The following is a 21,803-nucleotide window of genomic DNA, read 5'->3' on the forward strand; positions in this document are numbered from 1 at the left end:
CCTATCCCTACGATTTCTTTAATGAATTTTCTAAATTAAGAACAATGGGGAGGGGAGCGATTCCCATTTTCAGAAATGCAAGGACGCATAACCCATTCACCCCTGCTCCTGCCGCTCTTGGGTCTTCATCATCACCACCTCCACCTTCCTCCATCTCTGTCCTGGGTGCACTTAAAACCGATTTACAGGATTTCCATTAACTAACTGTCTGTGCACGCGGCGCGCCTTCTGTCTTTTTCAATCTCCGAGCGGCGATTGGAAACCCGGATAGCCGCCCGCGCGGGGCTCAGTGATGGGATGGCTTTCCCAGTCCTCTCTCGCTCCCCTGGTGCTTCTGGACGGAACTGGGAAGCTTAATTTGAGCCAAGAGAGAGGGAGAGGAAAGCTATGAGACCCAGGAGTCCTCAGAATAGGCAGCCGCTCAGAAACAAGTTCTATCCACGGTAGAAACTTCTCACCCGGATCGGAGCAAAACCTGGCCCCCGGGCGGAGGCTTCGGACTGAAAGCTCTGCCCTTAAAACCTTGCGGGTCAAAGGGGCGAAGAGGAGTAAGTTTGAAACCCCAAAGCACCCCTCTACACACACTACTGGAGAAGCCAAATTGGGGGCTCATATTCGGCCAGCACCGTCGCCTCTTCTGACAGCCCCCTTCATCCTGGCATCCTACCCCTTGTTCCTGGGCTGGGACTCTGGTACTCAGGGTTGCCTAATTGTACAAGGCGCACTAGAGGAAGCTACGAGCACTCACATCAATAAATCAGAAAAAATGCTACTGGAGAGGTTCTGATTATAATGTCTGTCCTCAGTCAGTATAGGCCTTCCAATGTTTTGGCCTCTTGAAGCCCAGGGGTTACTCCTGTGGGGAGGGAGGAGGGGCGTTGAATAACAAAGGATCGGGGTGGGACGCAGGGGCACCGAGGAGCTGCTTCTCTGGATCTGACGCCCGCCACAGTAGAATCGGAGGGCATGGCCCCAATGTAAAGTTCTCTTCCCCATTGGCTCTGAAGTCTGCGAATTTGGCCTTCCCTCTCCACTAGGCGTGATAGCCTCCAAACTTGCCTTTAGAATGACAAAAACTTGTGGGGCGCTCCCCTTTCTACACCTCTCCCCACACACACGCTGCCTCCAGCAGGAGCCTGCGGAAGCCTGAGAGAAGAGAAGAGGGAAAGAATGAAGACAAATGGGAATCACCGCCTCTGCACATTCCCTAAGCACACAGCCCACTCGAAGTCCAGCTGGGCAGCTCGCACAAAGAGCCTACACAATGCACAAGCTTTTCCCTCTCCAAATCCTCACAACCCGGGTGTCTGACAAACCTCTAGTGCGTGAGCGCGTCCCGGGGATGGAACACCCGACCTTCTCAACGCTGCACCCAATCAGGCTTGCAGCCACATTGCCCTGATACCGATAAGCCCCGAACCTATCTACAGCTGACGCCTGCACCCAAGCCAACCCTTCACTCGCCTTCCCCCCGCCACCGCACCCGCCCCCCAACCCCGCCAACACGCAAAGCGCAGGGAGCCCAGTCCAACCAGGCTTACAGACCGCGCGTGGACTGGTGGCAGCCGCAAAGATAGAGCCTGAGAGCAGAGAAGTCCCTCAGGCCGCAGTGCGGGCACCCAGTAGGGCTGCGCCCTTGGCCTGAAACGCCAGGGAAGCCCCCGGGACAACCACACCCCGTCCAGAAAGGGAAAAGCAAAGGGAAAAGCAAAGAACAACCGCTACTCTGCACGCCCGTCGGAGCTGGCTGGTGTTTGCATTTCGGGACCCAGATGTTCTCTCTCTCTCTCTCTCTCTCTCTCTCTCTCTCTCTCTCTCTTTCTCTCTCTCGTGTGTGTGTGTGTGTGTGTGTGTGTACACACGCATATGCGCGCACTTTTCTTTCTGTACTTGAATTTGTGTGTGTGTGATGGTAGTATTGTTGAAAGGAGCATGTAACTCTGAACGTTGATTTTTGCTTGTTTGTTTAAAAAAGAGAACTCTTGTTGATTTGGCTTCCAGCTGCAAATACATCTATCAACCCCGGAATTGAGCAGATACCCTCCGGGGATCCAAAGACAGTCACGGACTTCCTTTTCCTGCTGCTGGAGGCCGCAGACTGAGTGGAAGAGGCGTCTGTCCCCGAGGGCGCGCACACGGCACTCTCCAGCCAGGAACAGCGTGCTGGGGACCCGCCTGGGCATCTTCTCCAGCTTGAGGCATTCTCCCTCACAGATTTAATGTATCTGAAAACAGCTGCTGCAAAGGAGTATAGGTAACACAAACCACCACCTGCAAACGTCCTCTCCAGCTCAACAAAAAGGATCCTTAGGCAAAACTTCCAGAGTAGGCTGAGAAAGGAAGGAGAGGACTCCCTGGTTGGAGACTACGCAGATTCCTCCTCAAGCTAATTCAAGTACACTTATTCCCCGGGGACAATTCAAATGTGTACAAAGAGGCGCTCCGGGGGCCTCCTAGCATGACGTTGGCATTTTGCCCCTGGAGCCTTTACTCTAGACTCCTAGTGTGGTAAACAGTAACGAATGCGTAACCCTCTTCCACCCTGCCCCTTTCAATGGTGCATCCAGTTCCTAACACCTTTTAGAATCCGTTAATATTTGCAATAAGTTGGTGATATTTATTGACTGAGGAAGAGCTGGCTGGATTCATTCCGTTTGGTTGCTCCCTGTGATTTTTATTCCTCGGGCGATATCACAGGATCTGCTTCCTACCCTGAGGAAGCTCAACTGTGCTCACACCTCTTCACCCTCTGCGTCCTGGGCTCCCGGCGGTTCCGAGCCCTCAGATTTCTTGTCCGACAGCGCTATCTAGTGGTTAGAGCTAACCCTGGTGTCCGAGGTCAAAGTTATAAATACAGAACGCAGAGCTAGGAAGTTGTTGACAGGTTTACAAGTCTTGGGGTGAGTTTTGAAAAAAGTTTCATTCATGTATTTGATTCTCAGGACTGAGAGGCGGCAGGATGGGAGAATGAGTAGGGAGAGGGGCATCAACTTTCTTCATGCCGTTTAATTAACTGCCTACAGAAATTCTTGCTCCAAGGCTTCCAGGTTCTGCTCAAGTTTCTTCAAAGAAAGGGTGAGTTTACAAGAGAAGAGATACTGATTTCAGGAAGAAGTTAAGACTACACAACCCCCCTAAGTCTGTAATCTTAACTTCTTCAAAGGCAGCAGGGGCCTCTTCACTGATTTGTTTGAGGTCAACTTAGCTGGCATTCCTGGCAACAGGTGAGACAGTTTCTAGAACATTTCCATTGTAGGTTCTGGCTGATTTGCGCAGAGGGAATGGAAAACTTCGTCTGAACGGGTACTATTTCCCTGTCTCTTAAGGCTGGCCCCAGTGTGAGCTGTGAGGGTCTTGGGTGAAGAAAGCTCTCACAAGCCGCTTGGGATAAAAGGGTGAGGAGAGGAGACAGTGCGCCAGCTGCTCTAATTCTCAAAGAAAGAGAGACAGCCTGATCAGCAAGAGTCAAAAATGATGTGTCTGAATCCTCTTCTTTCCATCCCTGTTGCAACTCAAGTCAACGTACATTTAATGAGAACCGTCTATGTACAGTGCCAAGCTCAGAGTAGCTGATATAAAGATAAGTAAGACAAGGCCTTGCTCTCAAAACTCTATCAAGTAACACCTGGGACACCTGAAGCAACTTCACGTGTGTGGCCTATTTAAATCTCCCAAGATTGTGCTCTCAGAATGTTTTAACATTAAAAATGAAAAGCCACAGGAAACCACCCTCTCTGTACTAGCAAAGCTTAGGAATCCTGAGACCAAACCAACCTGAAAGGAAGGAAGGGGACATGCTGCATTCTTGCCTTCTTCACAGGTTCTGCTTCTTTACAAAGGACTTTGCACATAATTCACCCACACCACCTCACCTGTACCAAAATAACCTCCCCTACCAGTGAACAAGCAACTTTGGAGCAGAAAGCAGAAACTGCATCAAATTTCTCCTACTATGCAAATTGGTAGCTCAAACCTCATATGACCTCAAAAAATTATAATTGCTTCAACCTAAAAAAAGCTGATTGCAAAATTTTTTAAAAGTTGTGGTTGCACAGGAAACTATGACATTTCAAAAAACACTGTATCCACAAAAAATAACTTCTCAGGATAAATCATTTAAATTTAATAAGAGTCAAGTACTACTGGGAGTTGATTTTTCAGTTAGTTCTGACCTCCTTGAGCAAAAAGTAGAAGACAAAAGGAAATAAATTCACTTAAGAGCTAAGAAAACAAACCACTACCACTTCTTCCTTTGTTTCTGTAAATTCAATACTGTTTAAATCACACCACCACAGGCATCTTGGAATCTATTTGCTTTGGAACTATTAAAGTAGCATACAGTGCAGAATTTCTAGTCAGGCCACTGTTCTGTATGTCAGTAGTCAGTATGTGTATACTTAAATACACTTTCAGGTTGATGAAAAATGTGAAGAAACACAGGAATTCATTTTTCAAGATTTGGTCTTCGTTTTCAAACTAATTATCTAGTACACTGAAATGCAATAATAATGAAATCATAGTCAAAAGATGTTTCATTGCTCTCAGTAGGAGCTCCTGTGTAGGGTGACATGTAACCTGACCAGGTCTCCATTTGATAACCCAGTTTTGTTTTGTTTTGTTTTGTTTTGTTTTGTTTTGTTTTGTTTTGTTTTGTTTTGTTTTGTTTGAGACGGAGTCTTATTCTGTTGCTCAGGCTGGAGTGAAGTGGCTCGGTCTCGGCTCACTGCAACCTCTGCCTCCCAGGTTCAAGAGATTCTTGTGCCTCAGCCTCCTGAGTATCTGGGATTACAGGTGCACGCTACCATGCCTGGCTAATTTTTGTATTTTTAGTAGAGAGGGGTTTTCACCATGTTTGCCAGGCTGGTGTTGAACTCCCGATCTCAAGTGATCCACCCACCTCGGCCTTTCAAAGTGCTGGGATTACAGGAATGAGCCGCCACACCCAGCCTGATAACTCATTTTTATATATTTACTAATTCATTCAGCTACATGTGTAGATTACTGACATCCAGATTTTTAAAGCAGACAAGAACCAAGAGTTTGGAATGCTCCTAAAGCTAGTGTGGATGCGCCCTCTGGTGGAGAAGAGCAAAAGGATGAATGTTACCTGATCAGACTCACTGAATCATTTTTATCCTGAACATTCTGCAAATGCTGTTACTGTAGTCACAAAGTTCACTAGGAATTGTGAGAGTTTTTTTTTTTTTGTAAAGGCAAACCAAAGAAATTCCTGCCCATATGAAACAAATATAGTAATGAAGACCAGAAATAAATATATATGAAAGCCAAATATGACTCAAGAGAAGTTTGGAGGCAGCGTGTAACTGAAAGCTGAAAGATCGATGTGAAAAATGACTTTGGGAGAAATAGACAGATAGAGGAACAAGATAAATGACATCACAGGAAGCAAACAGTTCAACGCAGAACGTGCAAAATTCTGAGTGATAATCTACAAGATTTATCCTGAACCAGTTCCTCTACAAATCAATGACAAGAAAAATGAGGAGAAAAAATTAGATTGTAATGAAAACAATTAGGAGCTAAAACAACCAAGTAATAATAATAATAGTTGTCAATAAGTGTGAAGGATCTGAGATTTTATCCAACTTGCAAGCTAACGAGTTCACATGTTGTAGTTTCATGGTGCTGACAGAACACACAAGGAGTCAAAAACGAAGGACTGTATTGCTCACGATAATAACAGCCGGTAGCCAGTGTCATTACTCACAGCAGTTCCTCAAGCCCCAGTTCCTACAGAAGAGCCAGGCGACCCTTCACATGCAGTGGGTTGCATTATAGGAATGGAATCTGAGCTTGGGATCTTTTATGAGGGTAATAAGGCTGCCTGGCCTTTGCCCGGGAGGGACACATTATTTTTGTTACACTGGAGGGTAAACAAACTTGCCCTTTGCTCTGGAGGCCGAAATGATCACTGTCTTCCAAAGCGGTTTAGTACACAAACAGCCTTGAAGAGATCATCTAGAGTACTGGCAGCTGGCGCCTCTGCCCAGCAAACATGCAATAACATGAGAGACTCGTGGAGAAATCTCTCCCAACGATAAGAATTGTTAAAAGTTCATGGGAGGGAGAAAGCACTATATATTGAAGTGATCCCTGAAGAATTTCGGGAGAAGGAAGACTTTCAAGGGCTAGGAGTGATCATTCTAAGCACAAAGTTCAAAATGAGAACTTGAAAAAATACCAAAGAGCAGGAAATGTGCTGGGCAATAAATAAAGTAGAGAAGTTTTAGCAGAACATTTTTGAATAAAACTAGAATAGTAATGGGGCTTAAAAGTGGCTGAGAACCTGGAATTTATTCCCCTCAGTATAGAAATCACTATAATTTACAGACCACCCACTGTATTTCAGATACTACACAAAGCATTTTATATATGTCAGTCCATGAAATTTAATTTTTATCTTTGTACTACAGATAAAGAATCTCATGAGGCAAGTCCAATCTGGCAACAGGGCTCAGAGTAAGTTGCTGGGAAGAACAGGCAAGCCAGGAGACTGGGGCAGGGAGTACCAGAATCCGAGGAAGAGACACTGACAGTCTCTGTATGTGCTCACAGCAGCGGCATGCAAAGAGTAAGCTGGCTGGCGTTAGGAAGTAAAGATGAGACAATATCCTAAGATGATGGAGCAAAGCCAGGTGACTGAATGAATGATGATGGTGCCGTGGGGAAAATTAGAGAAGTGAGGCAGGTGAGCCAGTTGTAGAAGGACATGACAAAATGGCTTTAGATGTGCCTTATATATGATAAAAATCCTTGAATTTTTTTCCTAGTAAAGTTTATTGGTGGCTCTCTGCTATATTAATACAATTTGAATAGTATCTCTGTTTCTAATACAGATTTTTTTGAGGGATATACTCTTTTTTTAGGAAATTGCAAACAGTGAAAAACTACTAAAAAGACATATTTGCACTCTGTGCAACAGGCAGAGTTATTCAAAGGGAAAACCATGGCATGCTATTTCTTGGCCCTCCAGCAAGCTTGTCATGGGTGGCTGAATGCATCACACTGCATGTGATACAAAAAGCATCTGGGAAATGCTTAAACAATTTTCTCCAGCCTCCCTCTATCTGCTGCTCAAGTGTTAGACTCATCAAGTGTTATGCTCATCAAGACTATGAGACATAAAGTCATCACTCATTGTTTAAACTGAGAAAATTGTTTCAAACTCTTATACAAGGTCTACTTAAAAAAAAAAAGTAGTTGGTAGTTTTACTTATTGAATAGCTTCTTTTCTTGTATTTTTGTTTTTTTCTTGATAGCAAGAACTTTAAAACAAAACCACTAACTGCCCCCAAAATACAAGTTCCATATCTCTGATTTAGGAGCATATAAGGCCATGTTCATATCAGGGAAGTTGAGTTAGAAAACTAAGTATTAAAAAAAAAAAAAGAAATATATTGAAAAAAAAGCGAGGCATGGTGGCTCAACGCCTGTAATCCTAGCAGTTTGGGAGGCCAAGGTGGGTGGATCACCTGAGGTCAGGAGTTCAAGACCAGCCTGGCCATCATGGTAAAACCCCATCTTAAAAAAAAAAAAAAAAAAATTGAGAAAACCAAGTATTGAGGATGAAAACAAACCAAGTTTATTTTCATTAACACTTTTTCGAAATGAACTCTGGTGCCTTTATTACTACTTATGAAAATGAAGTTGAAATGACTCATCTTGTACTTTCTAGCAGTGGCTAATACTCATTCTGATTTTCACCCTGGAGCTAAAGTGAGGGTCTCGACAGACAAATAATGGGTTTTCCCCACATGGCTATTGTGTAGGCCCTGCAGTGCCCCCGTAATATTCCTTCCACCTCTGCCGCACCCCCCGTGAGGTCACTGTGTGGCTTAGGGTGGCACTGACAGGTCTCAAGCCAGACTGCACAAACAAAAAATCACTAGAGGAGACAGAACATCTGAACTAATGTGTGAGGGCAGCCCTCGGACACACATTAGTCTAAGCCTTGTCACCCAGAAGAGTCAGAGGATTCCTCTATTAACAGAACTGGCAGATAAGAAGGACTAATCAGTCACTTGTAGAACATACAGGTCCCCAAACCAATGGTTAAAGTGAGTGTTTACGGGTTTAGGCTAGCCAATAGTAGTTAGGAAAATTATTCTGGGGAAACCTGCAAACTAACAGAAAACGTTGACAGGCCAGGGTCATAGAGCCAGTGTGAAACCCAGGCCCGTCTCCTTCCCAAACCTCCACCCTCCCCACTGCCATGTCACACCTAGGAGGAATCTAGTCATTGTTGTCATTGACTTTAAAGTTTATTTATTTATTTGAGATGGACTCTGGCTCTGTGGCCCAGGCTAGAGTGCAGTAGAGCCATCTTAGCTCACTGAAACCTCCGCCTCCCCAGTTTAGCCTCAGCCTCCCAAGTAGCTTGGATTACAGCTGTGCACCACCAAGCCCAGCTAATTTTTGTATTTTTAGTAGAGATGGGATTTTGCCATGTTAACCAGGCTGGTCTTGAATTCCTGACCTCAACTGAGCTGCCCTCCTTGGCCTCCAAAAGTGCTGGGATTACAGGCGTGAGCCACCACAACTGGCCTGACTTTTAAGTTTAAATCAGACAGAAACACGGTGTACAGTTTCACTTGTCAAAGGACACTCAAGATGCTATTACTTTCTTGTTCTTACCAAAATTGATGCTAAAATATATGTCCAAAGATGAGAACATTTTGCTTTATTTATTCTCAGAAAATACAGGTAATATTTTCTTACTGTATTTATACTCAACAGATCAGTTGTATACTTATAAAGAAAGCAATGAAACTGTGATACACCTGATCTAATGATGATAGAAGCCACAGTGACAGAACTGAAAAGGATCTTAGACATTCTGCAACCCACTCCCTTGTTTCACATTTGCAAAACCTGAGTTCTGACAGGAGTACAATCGAGATGTCTGTCAGTGACCTGGCTGCTCTTCCTTCCATTATTCCAGACACCCTGTTCCTGGGCATGTCATGAATTGTGTAAAACGTGTTAGAACTCTTTACCTCCCTGTCTCAAGACTGAGCTTAGAATGAGCAATGGAAGGCTGCTGCCTATCACAACATATCTGCATCTGCAGTCTTTCAAAGTCAAAGCAAAACAAAACCTGCCACAACGCATGATGACATATGCCACTACATGTGTCTGGCCCACCCAGCACTCCCAGTACAGCTGACAGAGCTGCTAAGAAGACCAGATGCCTCAACATCATTAGTTCCTGCTTCAGAGGGAGGAAGAGGGGGAGGCTGCAACTATGTCTATTACTTGGCAGCATCAGACCTGTGTCCACAGGGCAGTGAGTGCAGGTGAAAGGGCAGACCCAGGGCAGTGGACTGGTGTCCTGTCACAGGCAATATCTGCTCACTTCCCAAGCCCACCTTTGCATATAAGAGAACAGAGTCCCTCACTCACTGTTAATTGCCCCTTTCCTAAGATTGCACACAATTGGCACTCTCCTTCATCAGAGGTTTCTGCTACCAGTAACAGAAAACAGAAATAACAGGGACTAAAATACTCATGAGAATCAACAGGTAGGCACTCCAAAGCTGATCTAGTTTTATGAAGTCCTCAGATACCCAGGTTCCTTCTGTCCTATTATTCCACATGAGGCCTCTATTTCAAGGTACCACATGGTCCAAAATGGCTGCACCTGCTTCAAACATGATGTGTGAATTTCAGCCCATAAAAGCAAAAGACATAAAAAGGTAAGAGGAGAGTTACAAATGGTGGTCTTTGCTGTCATTTGAGGAAGTTTCTCACAATCTTCTAAAGAGAGGTTTGGAAATTTCTAGCCACCCATCTGTCCATCTAAAACTCTGAGGTACTGTTACTATGGAAGAAGGAGAAAAGAATAATGACTCTACTAGTAATAGATAGAAATCCAATGGTAAATAACTGTAGTCTCCTGCAGAAAGCAAAATGTTCAAAGTGCCTGGGCAGGGGACAGATAAAATGATACTAATTCAGAGTGATTGGCAAAAAGATATTCTGACAGATTAAATGTGAATTATGCAATATAATGAAAGGAGTGCCACTTTATTCATTTTAAATGCATACCAGAATTCAAAATGATCCTAACAAACATTGTGTAGTAGAGGCACCGATGTAAAGAATTACTCCCAATGCGTATAGAGAATACTAGCTCAGCTTACATTGCTAATACTTTAATAAATCCCTATAAAGCACCTAGAAACTGTCTAGTCAGTTCAGACTGCTATAACAAAAACACCATAGACTGGTGGCATCCAAGATCATGGTGCTGGCAGGTTCAGGTGAGGGGATTCTTCCTTATTTGCAGATGGTTGTCTTCTTACATTCTCATACGGCAGAGACAGAGAGAGAGAAAGGAAACAAGCCCTCTCATATTTTTTTATTGCATTTTAGGGGTTTTTTTACAATAGTTTTTTTTATTAAATTTTAGGTTTTGGGGTACATGCGAAGAACATGCAAGATAGTTGCATAGGTACACACGTGGCAGTGTGATTTGCTGCCTTCCTCCCCTTCACCTATATCTGGCATTTCTCCCCATGCTATCTCTCCCCAACTCCCCATCCCCCGCTGTCCCTCCCCTATTCCCCCCAACAGACCCCAGTGTGTAGTGCTCCCCTCCCTGTGTCCATGTGTTCTCATTGTTCAACACCCACCTATGAGTGAGAACATGTGGTATTTCATTTTCTGTTCTTGTGTCAGTTTGCTGAGAATGATGTTCTCCAGGTTCATCCATGTCCCTACAAAGGACGTGAACTCATCGTTTTTGATTGCTGCATAATGTTCCATGGTGTATATGTGCCACATTTTCCCTGTCCAGTCTATCATCGATGGGCATTTGGGCTGATTCCAGGTCTTTGCTATTGTAAACAGTGCTGCAATGAACATTGGTGTGCATGTGTCCTTATAGTAGAACGACTTACAGTCCTTTGGATATATACCCAGTAATGGGATTGCTGGGTCAAATGGAATTTCTATTTCTAGGTCCTTGAGGAATCGCCACACTGTCTTCCACAATGGTTGAACTAAATTACACTCCCACCAACAGTGTAAAAGTGTTCCTATTTCTCCACATCCTCTCCAGCATCTGTTGTCTCCAGATTTTTTTAATGATCGCCATTCTAACTGGCAAGAGATAGTATCTCAATGTAGTTTTGATCTGCATTTCTCTAACAACCAGTGATGATGAGCATTTTTTCATATGTTTGTTGGCCTCATGTATGTCTTCTTTTGTAAAGTGTCTGTTCATATCCTTTGCCCAATTTTGAATGGGCTTGTTTGTTTTTTTCTTGTAAATCCATTTGAGCTCTTTGTAAATTCCGGATATCAGCCCTTTGTCAGATGGGTAAACTGCAAAAATTTTTTCCCATTTTGTTGGTTGCTGATTCACTCTAATGACTGTTTCTTTTCCCATGCAGAAGCTGTGAAGTTTGATTAGGTCCTATTTGTCTATTTTGGCTTTTGTTGCCAATGCTTTTGGTGTTTTGGTCATGAAGTCCTTGCCTACTCCTATGTCCTGAATGGTTTTGCCTAGATTTCCTTCTAGGGTTTTTATGGTGCCAGGTCTTATGTTTAAGTCTTTAATCCATCCGGAGTTAATTTTAGTGTAAGGTGTCAGGAAGGGGTCCAGTTTCTGCTTTCTGCACATGGCTAGCCAGTTTTCCCAACACCATTTGTTAAACAGGGAATCCTTTCCCCATTGCTTGTTTTTGTTAGGTTTATCCAAGATTGTATGGTTGTAGATATGTTGTGTTGCCTCCGATGCCTCTGTTCTGTTCCATTGGTCTATATCTCTGTTTTGGTACCAGTACCATGCTGTTTTGATTACTGTAGCCTTGTAGTATACTTTGAAGTTCGGTAGTGTGATGCCTTTTTGCTTAGAATTGACTTGGATATGCAGGCTCTCTTTTGGTTCCATATGAAGTTCATGGTAGTTTTTTCCAGCTCCATGAAGAAGGTCATTGGTAGCTTGATGGGGATAGCATTGAATCTGTAAATTACTTTGGGCAGTATGGCCATTTTCACGATATTGATTCTTCCTAACCATGAACATGGAATCTTTCTCCATCTGTTTGTGTCCTCTCTTATTTCATTGAGCAGCAGTTTGTATTTCTCCCTGAAGAGGTCCTTTACGTTCCTTGTTAGTTGTATTCCTAGATATTTTATTTTCTTTGTAGCAGTTGTGAATGGCAGTTCATTCTTGATTTGGCTCTCTTTAAGTCTGTTATTGGTGTAGAGGAATGCTTGTGATTTTTACACATTGATTTTGTACCCTGAGACTTTGCTGAAGTTGTTTATCAGTTTCAGGAGTTTTTGGGCTGGAGTTTTTGGGCTGAGACGATGGGGTCTTCTAGATATACTATCATGTCGTCTGCAAATAGAGACAATTTGGCTTCCTCCTTTCCTATTTGAATACCCTTTATTTCTTTTTCTTGCCTGATTGCTCTGGCTAGAAATTCCAGTACTATATTGAATAGGAGTGGTGAGAGAGGGCATCCTTGTCTAGTGCCAGATTTCAAAGGGAATGCTTCCAGTTTTTGCCCATTCAGTATGATATTGGCTGTTGGTTTGTCGTAAATAGCTTTTATTATTTTGAGATACGTTCCATCAATACCGAGTTTATTGAGGGTTCTTAGCATAAAAGGCTGTTGAATTTTGTCAAAGGCCTTCTCTGCATCAATCGAGATAATCATGTGTTTTTTGTTTTTGGTTCTGTTTATGTGGTGAATTAGGTTTATAGACTTGCGTATGTTGAACCAGCCTTGCATCCCCGGGATGAATCCTACTTGATCATGGTGAATAAGCTTTTTGATGTGCTGTTGCAGTCGGCTTGCCAGTATTTTATTGAAGATTTTTGCATCTATGTTCATCATGGATATTGGCCTGAAGTTTTCTTTTCTTGTTGGGTCTCTGCCGGGTTTTGGTATCAGGATGATGTTGGTCTCATAAAATGATTTGGGAAGGATTCCCTCTTTTTGGATTATTTGGAATAGTTTCAGGAGGAATGGTAACAGTTCCTCTTTGTGTGCCTGGTAGAATTCGGCTGTGAACTTATCTGGACCTGGGCTTTTTTTGTGTGGTGGCTGTTAATTGCTGCCTGAACTTCAGATCTTGTTATTAGTCTATTCATAGTTTCGACTTCTTCCTGGTTTAGGCATGAGAAGACACAAGTATCCAGGAATTTATCCATTTCTTCCAGGTTTACTAGTTTATATGCATACAGTTTTTTGTAATATTCTCTGATGATGGTTTGAATTTCTGTGGAATCTGTGGTGATTTCCCCTTTATTGTTTTTTATTGCATCTATTTGGTTGTTCTCTCTTTTCTTTTTTATCAGTCTGGCTAGTGGTCTGTCTATTTTGTTGATCTTTTCAAAAAACCAGCTCTTGAATTTACTGATTTTTTGAAGGGTTTTTCGTGTCTCTATCTCCTTCCATTCTCCTCTAATCTTAGTTATTTCTTGTCTTCTGCTAGGTTTTGAGCTTTTTTGATCTTGCTCCTCTAGCTCTTTCAATGTTGACAATAGGGTGTCAATTTTGCATCTCTCCATTTTTCTCATGTGGGCACTTATTGCTATATATTTTCCTCTAGAGACTGCTTTAAATGTGTCCCAGAGATTCTGGTATGTTGTGTCTTCATTCTCATTGGTTTCGAAGAACTTCTTTATTTCTGCCTTCATTTCATTATTTATCCAGTCAACATTCAAGAGCCAGTTTTTCAGTTTCCATGAAGCTGTGCACTTCTGAGTTAGTTTCTGAATTCTGAGTTCTAACTTGATTGCACTATGGTCTGAGAGACTCTTTGTTATGATTTCCGTTATTTTCCATTTGCTGAGGAGTGATTTACTTCCAATTATGTGGTCAATTTTCGAGTAGGTGTGATGTGGTGCTGAGAAGAATGTATATCCTGTGGATTTGGGGTGGAGAGTTCTGTAAATGTCTATCAGGTTTGCTTGTTCCAGGTCTGAGTTCAAGCCCTGGATATCCTTGTTGATTTTCTGTCTGGTTGATCTGTCTAATATTGACAGCGGAGTGCTAAAGTCTCCCACTATTATTGTGTGGGAGTCTAAGTCTCTTTGTAAGTCATTAAAAACTTGCCTTATATATCTGGGTGCTCCTGTATTGGGTCCATATATATTTAGGATCGTTACCTCTTCTTGTTGTATTAATATTTTTACCACTATGTAATGTTCTTCTTTGTCTCTTTTGATCTTTGTTGCTTTAAAGTCTATTTTATCAGACACAAGAATTGCAACTCCTGCTTTTTTTTTGCTCTCCATTTGCTTGGTAAATCTTCCTCCATCCCTTTATTTTGAGCCTTTGTATATCCTTGCATGTGAGATGGGTTTCCTAGATATAGCACACCGATGGGTTTTGGCTTTTTATCCAATTTGCCAGTCTGTGTCTTCTGACTAGTGCATTTAGCCCATTTACATTTAGGGTTAATATTGTTAGTGTGAATTTGATACTGCCATTTTGATGCTAGCTGGCTGTTTTGCCCATCAGTTGATGCAGATTCTTCATTTTGTTAATGCTCTTTAGCATTTGGTATTTTTTTGGAGTGGCTGGTACTGGTTGTTCCTTTCTGTGTGTAGTGCCTCTTTCAGGAGCTCTTGTAAAGCAGGCCTGGTGGTGACAAAATCTCTGAGTACTTGCTTGTTCATGAAGGATTTATTTTTCCTTCACTTATGAAGCTCAGTTTGGCTGGATATGAAATTCTGGGTTGAAAGTTCTTTTCTTTAAGGATGTTGAATATTGGCCCCCACTCTTCTGGCCTGTGGGGTTTCTGCTGAGATATCTGCTGTGAGTCTGATGGGCTTCCCTTTGTGGGTGACCCGACCTTTCTCTCTGGTGCCCGTAGCATTTTCTCCTTCATTTCAATCCTGGTGAATCTGACGATTATGTGCCTTGGGGTTTTTCTTTTTGAGGAATATCTTTGTAGTGTTCGCTGTATTTCCTGGATTTGAATATTGGCCTGCCTTGCTCTGTTGGGGATGTTTTCCTAGATAATATCCTGAAGAGTGTTTTCCAGCTTGGATTCATTCTCTTCGTCACATTCAGGTACACCTATCAAAAGTAGATTAGGTCTCTTCACATAATCCCACATTTCTTGGATACTTTGTTCATTCCTTTTTGCGCTTTTTTCTCTAATCTTGCCTTCTTGTTTTATTGCATTGAGTTGATCTTCGACCTCTGATATCCTTTCTTCTGCTTGGTCAATTCGGCTGTTGAAACTTGTGCATGCTTCGCAAAGTTCTCGTGTTATTTTTCAGCTCCATCAGTTCACTCATATTCCTCTCTAAGTTGTCCATTCTTGTTATCATTTCATCGAATCTTTTTTCAAGGTTCTTAGTTTCTTTGCATTGACTTAGAACATGTTCTTTTAGCTCACTGAAGTTTCTCATTACCCACCTTCTAAAGTCTGATTCTGTCATTTCATCACACTCATTCTCTGTCCAGCTTTGTTCCCTTGCTGGTGAGGAGTTGTGATCCCTTGTAGGAGGAGAGGTGTTCTGGTTTCGGGTGTTTTCCTTCTTTTTGCACTGTTTTCTTCCCATCTTTGTGTGTTTATCCACCTGTCGTCTGTGTAGTTGCTGATTTTCAGATTGGGTCGCTGAGTGGATGTCTAGATTGTTGATGATGAAGTTATTTCTGTTTCTTAGTTTTCCTTCTAACAATCTGGCCCCTCTGCTATAGGACTGCTGAGGTCCACTCCAGGCCCGCTTGCCTGGGGATCACCTGCAGCAGCTGCAGAACAGGAAGGGTTGCTACCAGTTTCTTTTTCTGCTATCTTTGTCCCAGAATGATGCCCGCTAAATGTCAGTCTGATCAGTCCTTTGTGAGGTGACTCTTTGGATATACAGGGGTCAGGGAGCTGCTTGAGGAGACAGTCTCTTCTTTATAGGAGCTCAAGTGCTGAGCTGTGAGCTCCATTGTTCATTCAGAGCTGCTAGGCAGGTACGTTTAAGTCTGCTGCAGCAGAACTCATAAACCCCCTTTTTTTTCCCCCAGGTGCTCTGTCCCGGGGGGTTAGAGCTTTATTTATGGTATCCATTGCATTACTGCCTTTTTTTTTTTCAGGGCTGTCCTGCCCAGCAAGGGGGCAGCCTAGTCACTGCCTGTAGAGGTTTTGCTGAGCCTCTGCTGTGGGTTCTGCTCTGTTGCTGGCTCCGCCCTGCTGCCGTTTGTATTCCCCTGCAGTCCTGTTTATATGGGTGTGGTTAGAACTACCATAGCAATGTTGGCCCGCCTCTGTAACGGCGGACTCTCTCTGTTAAGGCGGGTTGCCTCGGCAACAGCAGGCTGCATCAGCAATGGCAGACTACCTCCATAGGGGTGGAGTGCCTCGGTAATGGTGGATGCCCCTCCCCCACAGAGCTGGGTCATCCCGGTTTTAGCTGTGCTTGCCGTGAAACTCTCAACCCTGAGCGCTTCCAATTGCTGTTTGTTTTTGTGGGCGTGGGACCTGCCAAGCCTGATCACCTGGCTCCCTGCTTCAGAGCCCCTTTTTTATTTTTAAGTTGAATGGTTGACTCTCTCCCAGGTGTTCCAGTCACCTGCTGAAAGGGTGCTGGGATCTGTGTGATTTCCCATGCGGAGACCCACTGTGGCAGCTGAAACAACATGGCTGTCCAGGAATCTCCTCGCCTGCTTTATGTTTGAGTCCCATTTAATCAGATGAATGGGCTAATCTGCCTTCCCGGATCTCAAATTGCCAGTTTACACAGGGCAACCAGACCAGTGTATTTTGTATGGAGAGCCGCTGTACTGCGGCTCCAGCCAAAACAGCCATGCCAGCCAAAACAGCCACTCTGGCGACCCATGGGGCTCCTCCACCTGGGAATCTCCTGGTCTGTGGGCAATAAAGATCCGTCTGGAAATATGGCGTCCACTCACTGTCTGCGCTTTCACTGGTAGCTGCAATCCTGAGCTGCTCCTAACAGCGCCATCTTCCTTCGGTAGTGGGGAAGTCTTTTTTTTTTTTTTTTTTTTTGAGACAGAGTTTCGCTCTTGTTACCCAGGCTGGAGTGCAATGGTGCGATCTCGGCTCATCACAACCTCCACCTCCTGGGTTCAGGCAATTCTCCTGCCTCAGCCTCCTGAGTAGCTGGGATTACAGGCACACACCACCAAGCCAAGCTAATTTTTTGTATTTTTAGTACAGACAGGGTTTCACCACGTTGACCAGGATGGTCTCAATCTCTTGACCTCGTGATCCACCCGCCTCAGCCTCCCAAAGTGCTGGGATTACAGGCTTGAGCCACCGTGCCCAGCCATATTTTTTACTTTAATTTTTTCATCTTTTTATTTGTTAGAGATGGAATCTTGTTATGTTGCCCTGGCTGAAGTATGGTGGCTGTTCAAAGCCATGATTGTAGTGCACAACAGCCATCAATCTCTCAAATGCACTATTCCCATTCATGACGGCTCCACCCTCATAACCTAATTATCTCCCAAAGACCCATCTCGAAATATCTTCACATTGGAAAATTCAACATATGAATTTGGGAGGTGGGGTACACAAACATTCAACACATAGCAGGAACATGCTCCCTTTAAGAAAGTAGATGTGTTGTATTTATACTACCAGTTTGATTGATTGGGACTTTTTTTTCATGGATCCCTTTCTTCAGCAAATAGTGATTGTCACCTTTTGTGGACTGCTGTACTGGGCAATTGGTGGCTAAAAAGCAAGCCAACCCATGCCCTATTCAGGTGCTGAATACTCCTGCTGACTGACATCAGATTTAATAAGACTTTAATTGGAATTTAGACTCATTCCACTCAGTCTGAAGAACCAGTTGCACATAGGGGAATCTCCTTTGTACTATTAGCTTCAGAAATTCTTTAACTCCTGGTCCTCACACTTAGCATAATTTGGAGATTAACTTTACTTAAAAGAAAAACCATCCTGTGAGCTGGATGGCCTATGAAAAGAGCAGGTCCCAGAGGACAATGGGGTGATGGAATTGTCTTTGATGACATCACTGCATAGATGTGTGTTTTCCCTAGTGAGTCATTTACTCCATTAAAAAATTCATAGCAAACTTCATTTCATCTTTCCTATCAAACAGGGTATTGAATAGATTACATGGTATCTTTTTTATAAACAAGCATTATGCTGGAAAGCAAAGAAGGCAAAACAAATACAGCTATAAATAGAAAGGGAATGTAGGCTTCCAGGAAAATGCAGCCATCTTATAAATGACTATGATTAAACTGCTCTCACAAAAAGATACTTGTGCTTACCTTGTAGACAATGAATAAATCACAGAAGGACTCCCATATCATCTCAAAAATTTAGAAGGCTCCTTCTAGCACTTCAAGTTCATTGAAATGACAGTATTCTTTGACATATCACAGAATCTGAAACTGAAGGTCACATCTTAGTCACATTTAAAGCTTCACAGTTTTGTTCTCTGGGTCTGAGATGAAAGGCCATAGAAAGGAATTTATGACGGTGCCATGGATTACCTACTCCAAAGTGTATATGATGGTTTCAGAGGGCAGAAAAGGAGATTAGAATCAGAGAGAGGAAGGCCATTGATGTGTTAGATATATACAGTCAGAAGGGAGTTAAACAGAAGAGAATCAAAGGGAGGGAAAGCTTTGTCTTAATTGACCAAATAGAAGACACTCATGAAATAATATCTATTTCACTTAAGTAATTCTTAAGGCAATGCCCACAACAGTCCTTTAATGCAGATGGAACTAATGTTATTTCCTAAGCATTCTGGATTTTTTAAATCTAACGTTTCAAGTGGAGGTTACGGGATTTGCTTAAAGCTACATAACTAGAAAGTGGCACAGCTAGCTCTCAAGCCCAAATCTACTGCCACAGCTGGCAGAAGAGCAAGGTGGGCGTCTGGTTCTGGTGTCTTCCTGGACTGGTATTTGTCATTTGCTGTATTCCTCCCTCACTGTGTCATTCTGCTCTTCCCATCTTTGGCTCCCAGTGGGGGAGCCTGCTGCCTCTCCAGTGCTGCCCCTGGACACAGACTCCCCATATTCTGAATGGCTCTTTTCACACGACTCTTACCAAGGCCTTTGAAAAATGGTCCTGATAAACTCTGATGAAGTAATCCTACCAGAGCAGCTTTGTGGGGACTTTGAATTCTAACAAGTATTTTAAGAAATCTTTTCCTGAAAAAAGAAAGACACTGTCATGAAGGAATTTGAAGTATCACTAACTGAAAAGCAGAGGAGTTGTTTGGAAAGGAATAAATCCTATTCAACATTTTCTACTCCTTTAGCCAGAAAAAGCTAGGCCTCAGCACATCTATCCATTTATTTTTATATGTTTAAAAAATAATTATATCTAACAAATATAAAACCAAAAATTAAGTATGATTATATTTATATTCATTTTTAAAACACTCATGAACTGGAAACCACAGATACTGTGTATAGATTTGTAAATTAGTACAATCGCTCTGGAAAAGTTTAGCATCTTACTATAAAGTTAAACACATACTACATAACCCAGAAATTCCAATCTTATATATTTACCCAGAGAAATGAAAATACAGGCATATATAAAGACCTATATATGGAGCCATGTATGGCAGCTCACACCTATAATCCCAGCACTTTGGGAAGCCAAGGCAGGAAAATCACTTGAGGCCAGGAGTTAGAAACTCCTGGGCAATGTAGCAAAACCCTGTCAAAAAAAAAAGAAAGGATTAGATGGACATAGTAATATTATGCTCCTGTGATCCTAGCTATTCAGGAGGCTGAAGTGGGAGGCTCACTTGAGCCCAGGAGTTAGAGTCTGCAGTGAGCTATGGTCATGCCACTGCACTCCAGCCTGGGGGACAGAGCAAGATCCTGTCTCTAAATAAATAAATAAATAATAAAGACCTGTATGTAATGTTTATAGCAGCATTATCCATAATAGCCACAAACTAAAAGCAACTATAATGTCCACCAATGTATGAATACATTTAGACAATGAAAACGATGGATACCACCCAGATATGAACAGGAATATGAAAAGGAATAAACTACTGATACGTGCAACATGGATGGATTTCAAACACATTATGCCATGTGAAAAAGTCAGACATGAAAGAATGCATGCTACATATGATTTCATTTATGACGGCATAGTACTGGCAAAACTATAGAGACAGAAATCAGAGCAGTGAGTTTTAGGGGCTCAGATGGGGTAGGACATTGACTGCAAAGGAGCAAATGCAACTGTTGGCATGATGAAAATGTTCCATAGGATAAATGTGGTGTAGTTACAGAACCATACACATTTGCCAAGACTTTGAGTTGTACAATTTGAAAGGGCTGATTTTATTGTATATGAATCGTCCCTCAAACTGTAACTTTAAAAGTATATTAAGAAAAAAATGTTTGGGAATTTTTAATCTCAGTTCTGAGATAAAATATGTTTAAAAAAGAAAAAGAGGAATTTATTGCATATTTGCTGTAAAACAGACACTTTTTTGGAACCCAGGAATACAGAAATGAGAGACATAATTTATGACTTTAAGAAGTTTATAATCCAGGGGAGAAGAGAGAGGAGCAAACAAAGCTACAATCTTGAGTAATAAGCGCATGTAGAGCTATACACAGCAGGCTATGGCACACAGTGGGGTATCTAAGTCAGATTTCTGAAACTGACAGACTCCCAAAATGAAGGTGCTTCCACTGAGCCATGGTTCTGTAGAAGTCAGTCATCCAGATAAGAGAAAGACATCCTTAGCTAAGGAAATAAAAATTACAACAGAGATAGAGACAGAATTCATGGATCAGCTCTAGTTTTGAAAATTGCCAGAATGAATAATGTAATGAATTTAAATGAGAAAATATACACAACATGTCAGAAATTACATTCTATGGCAGTGAGACATATTAAAATGTGAGCTTCTCTTTCCACAGAAGTGGCTGAGGAGCTTAAGAATCCAGGAAACCAAGTTTATAAATGAACAGGACCATTACAGATTAAGAGTAAGCATTTCTTGTTTTAGCATGATGACCTATTCTTCAATGACTCAAGGATGAACACAGACTTCACTAATCTGTTCCATTTCTAATATCTACTACTTTGCTACTTCATGTCCTGTTTACTTCAAGTTGTTGATTACATGGCTTAATTCAAAGTGTCTTCTTTGCATTGTTTTCAATGTTTAAAAAAAAACAGCACATGAAAACTTGGTTGTCTGCCATGTTGTATGTATCATCCCAGCACATACAGAATCACTGAGCAGGATATGTTACTTCCTGGTACAAAAATCCATTCCCAAAGAGGCAACAAAAACAGTAGAATCTGATTATCTAGCGAAAGCATATACAGAGTCTGAGAAGGAAAATTCTTTTAAGTTATCCCACAACACTCCCGCTTCTATTCTATTGACCAGAACTTAGTTACATGGTTATACCTAGCTGCAAGGGAGAATGGGAAATGTAGCCTTTATTCCAAGCCATCCTGTGTCCAGCTGTTAGAAAAGGAAAGAATGGGTATGTAGGATAACCAAGAGTCCCCGAGTTAAAGATAAGATGTCTCTTATTTCTCAGAATACTGGGGTCATGGAGATAATGCATTTGCTAGTAAAACGTGAACCTAGAATTTAATTGTCAAAATTTCCCCTGATTTGAAGCTTTTGCTTTTTTTTTTTTTTTTAATTAATTTTTGTTTTTTTAGAGACAGGTTCTGACTCTGTTGCCCAGGCTGGAGTGCAGTGGCAGGCTCATAGCCAACTGCAGCCTCCTGAAGAGTAGCTGGGACTACAGGCATAAGCCACCATACCTAGTTAATTTTATTTAACTTTTTTAAAGGCAATGTCTCACTATGTT

The sequence above is a fragment of the Callithrix jacchus genome, chromosome 4 (genome assembly GCF_049354715.1).
Source record: "Callithrix jacchus isolate 240 chromosome 4, calJac240_pri, whole genome shotgun sequence".
Taxonomy (NCBI): Eukaryota; Metazoa; Chordata; class Mammalia; order Primates; family Cebidae; genus Callithrix; species Callithrix jacchus.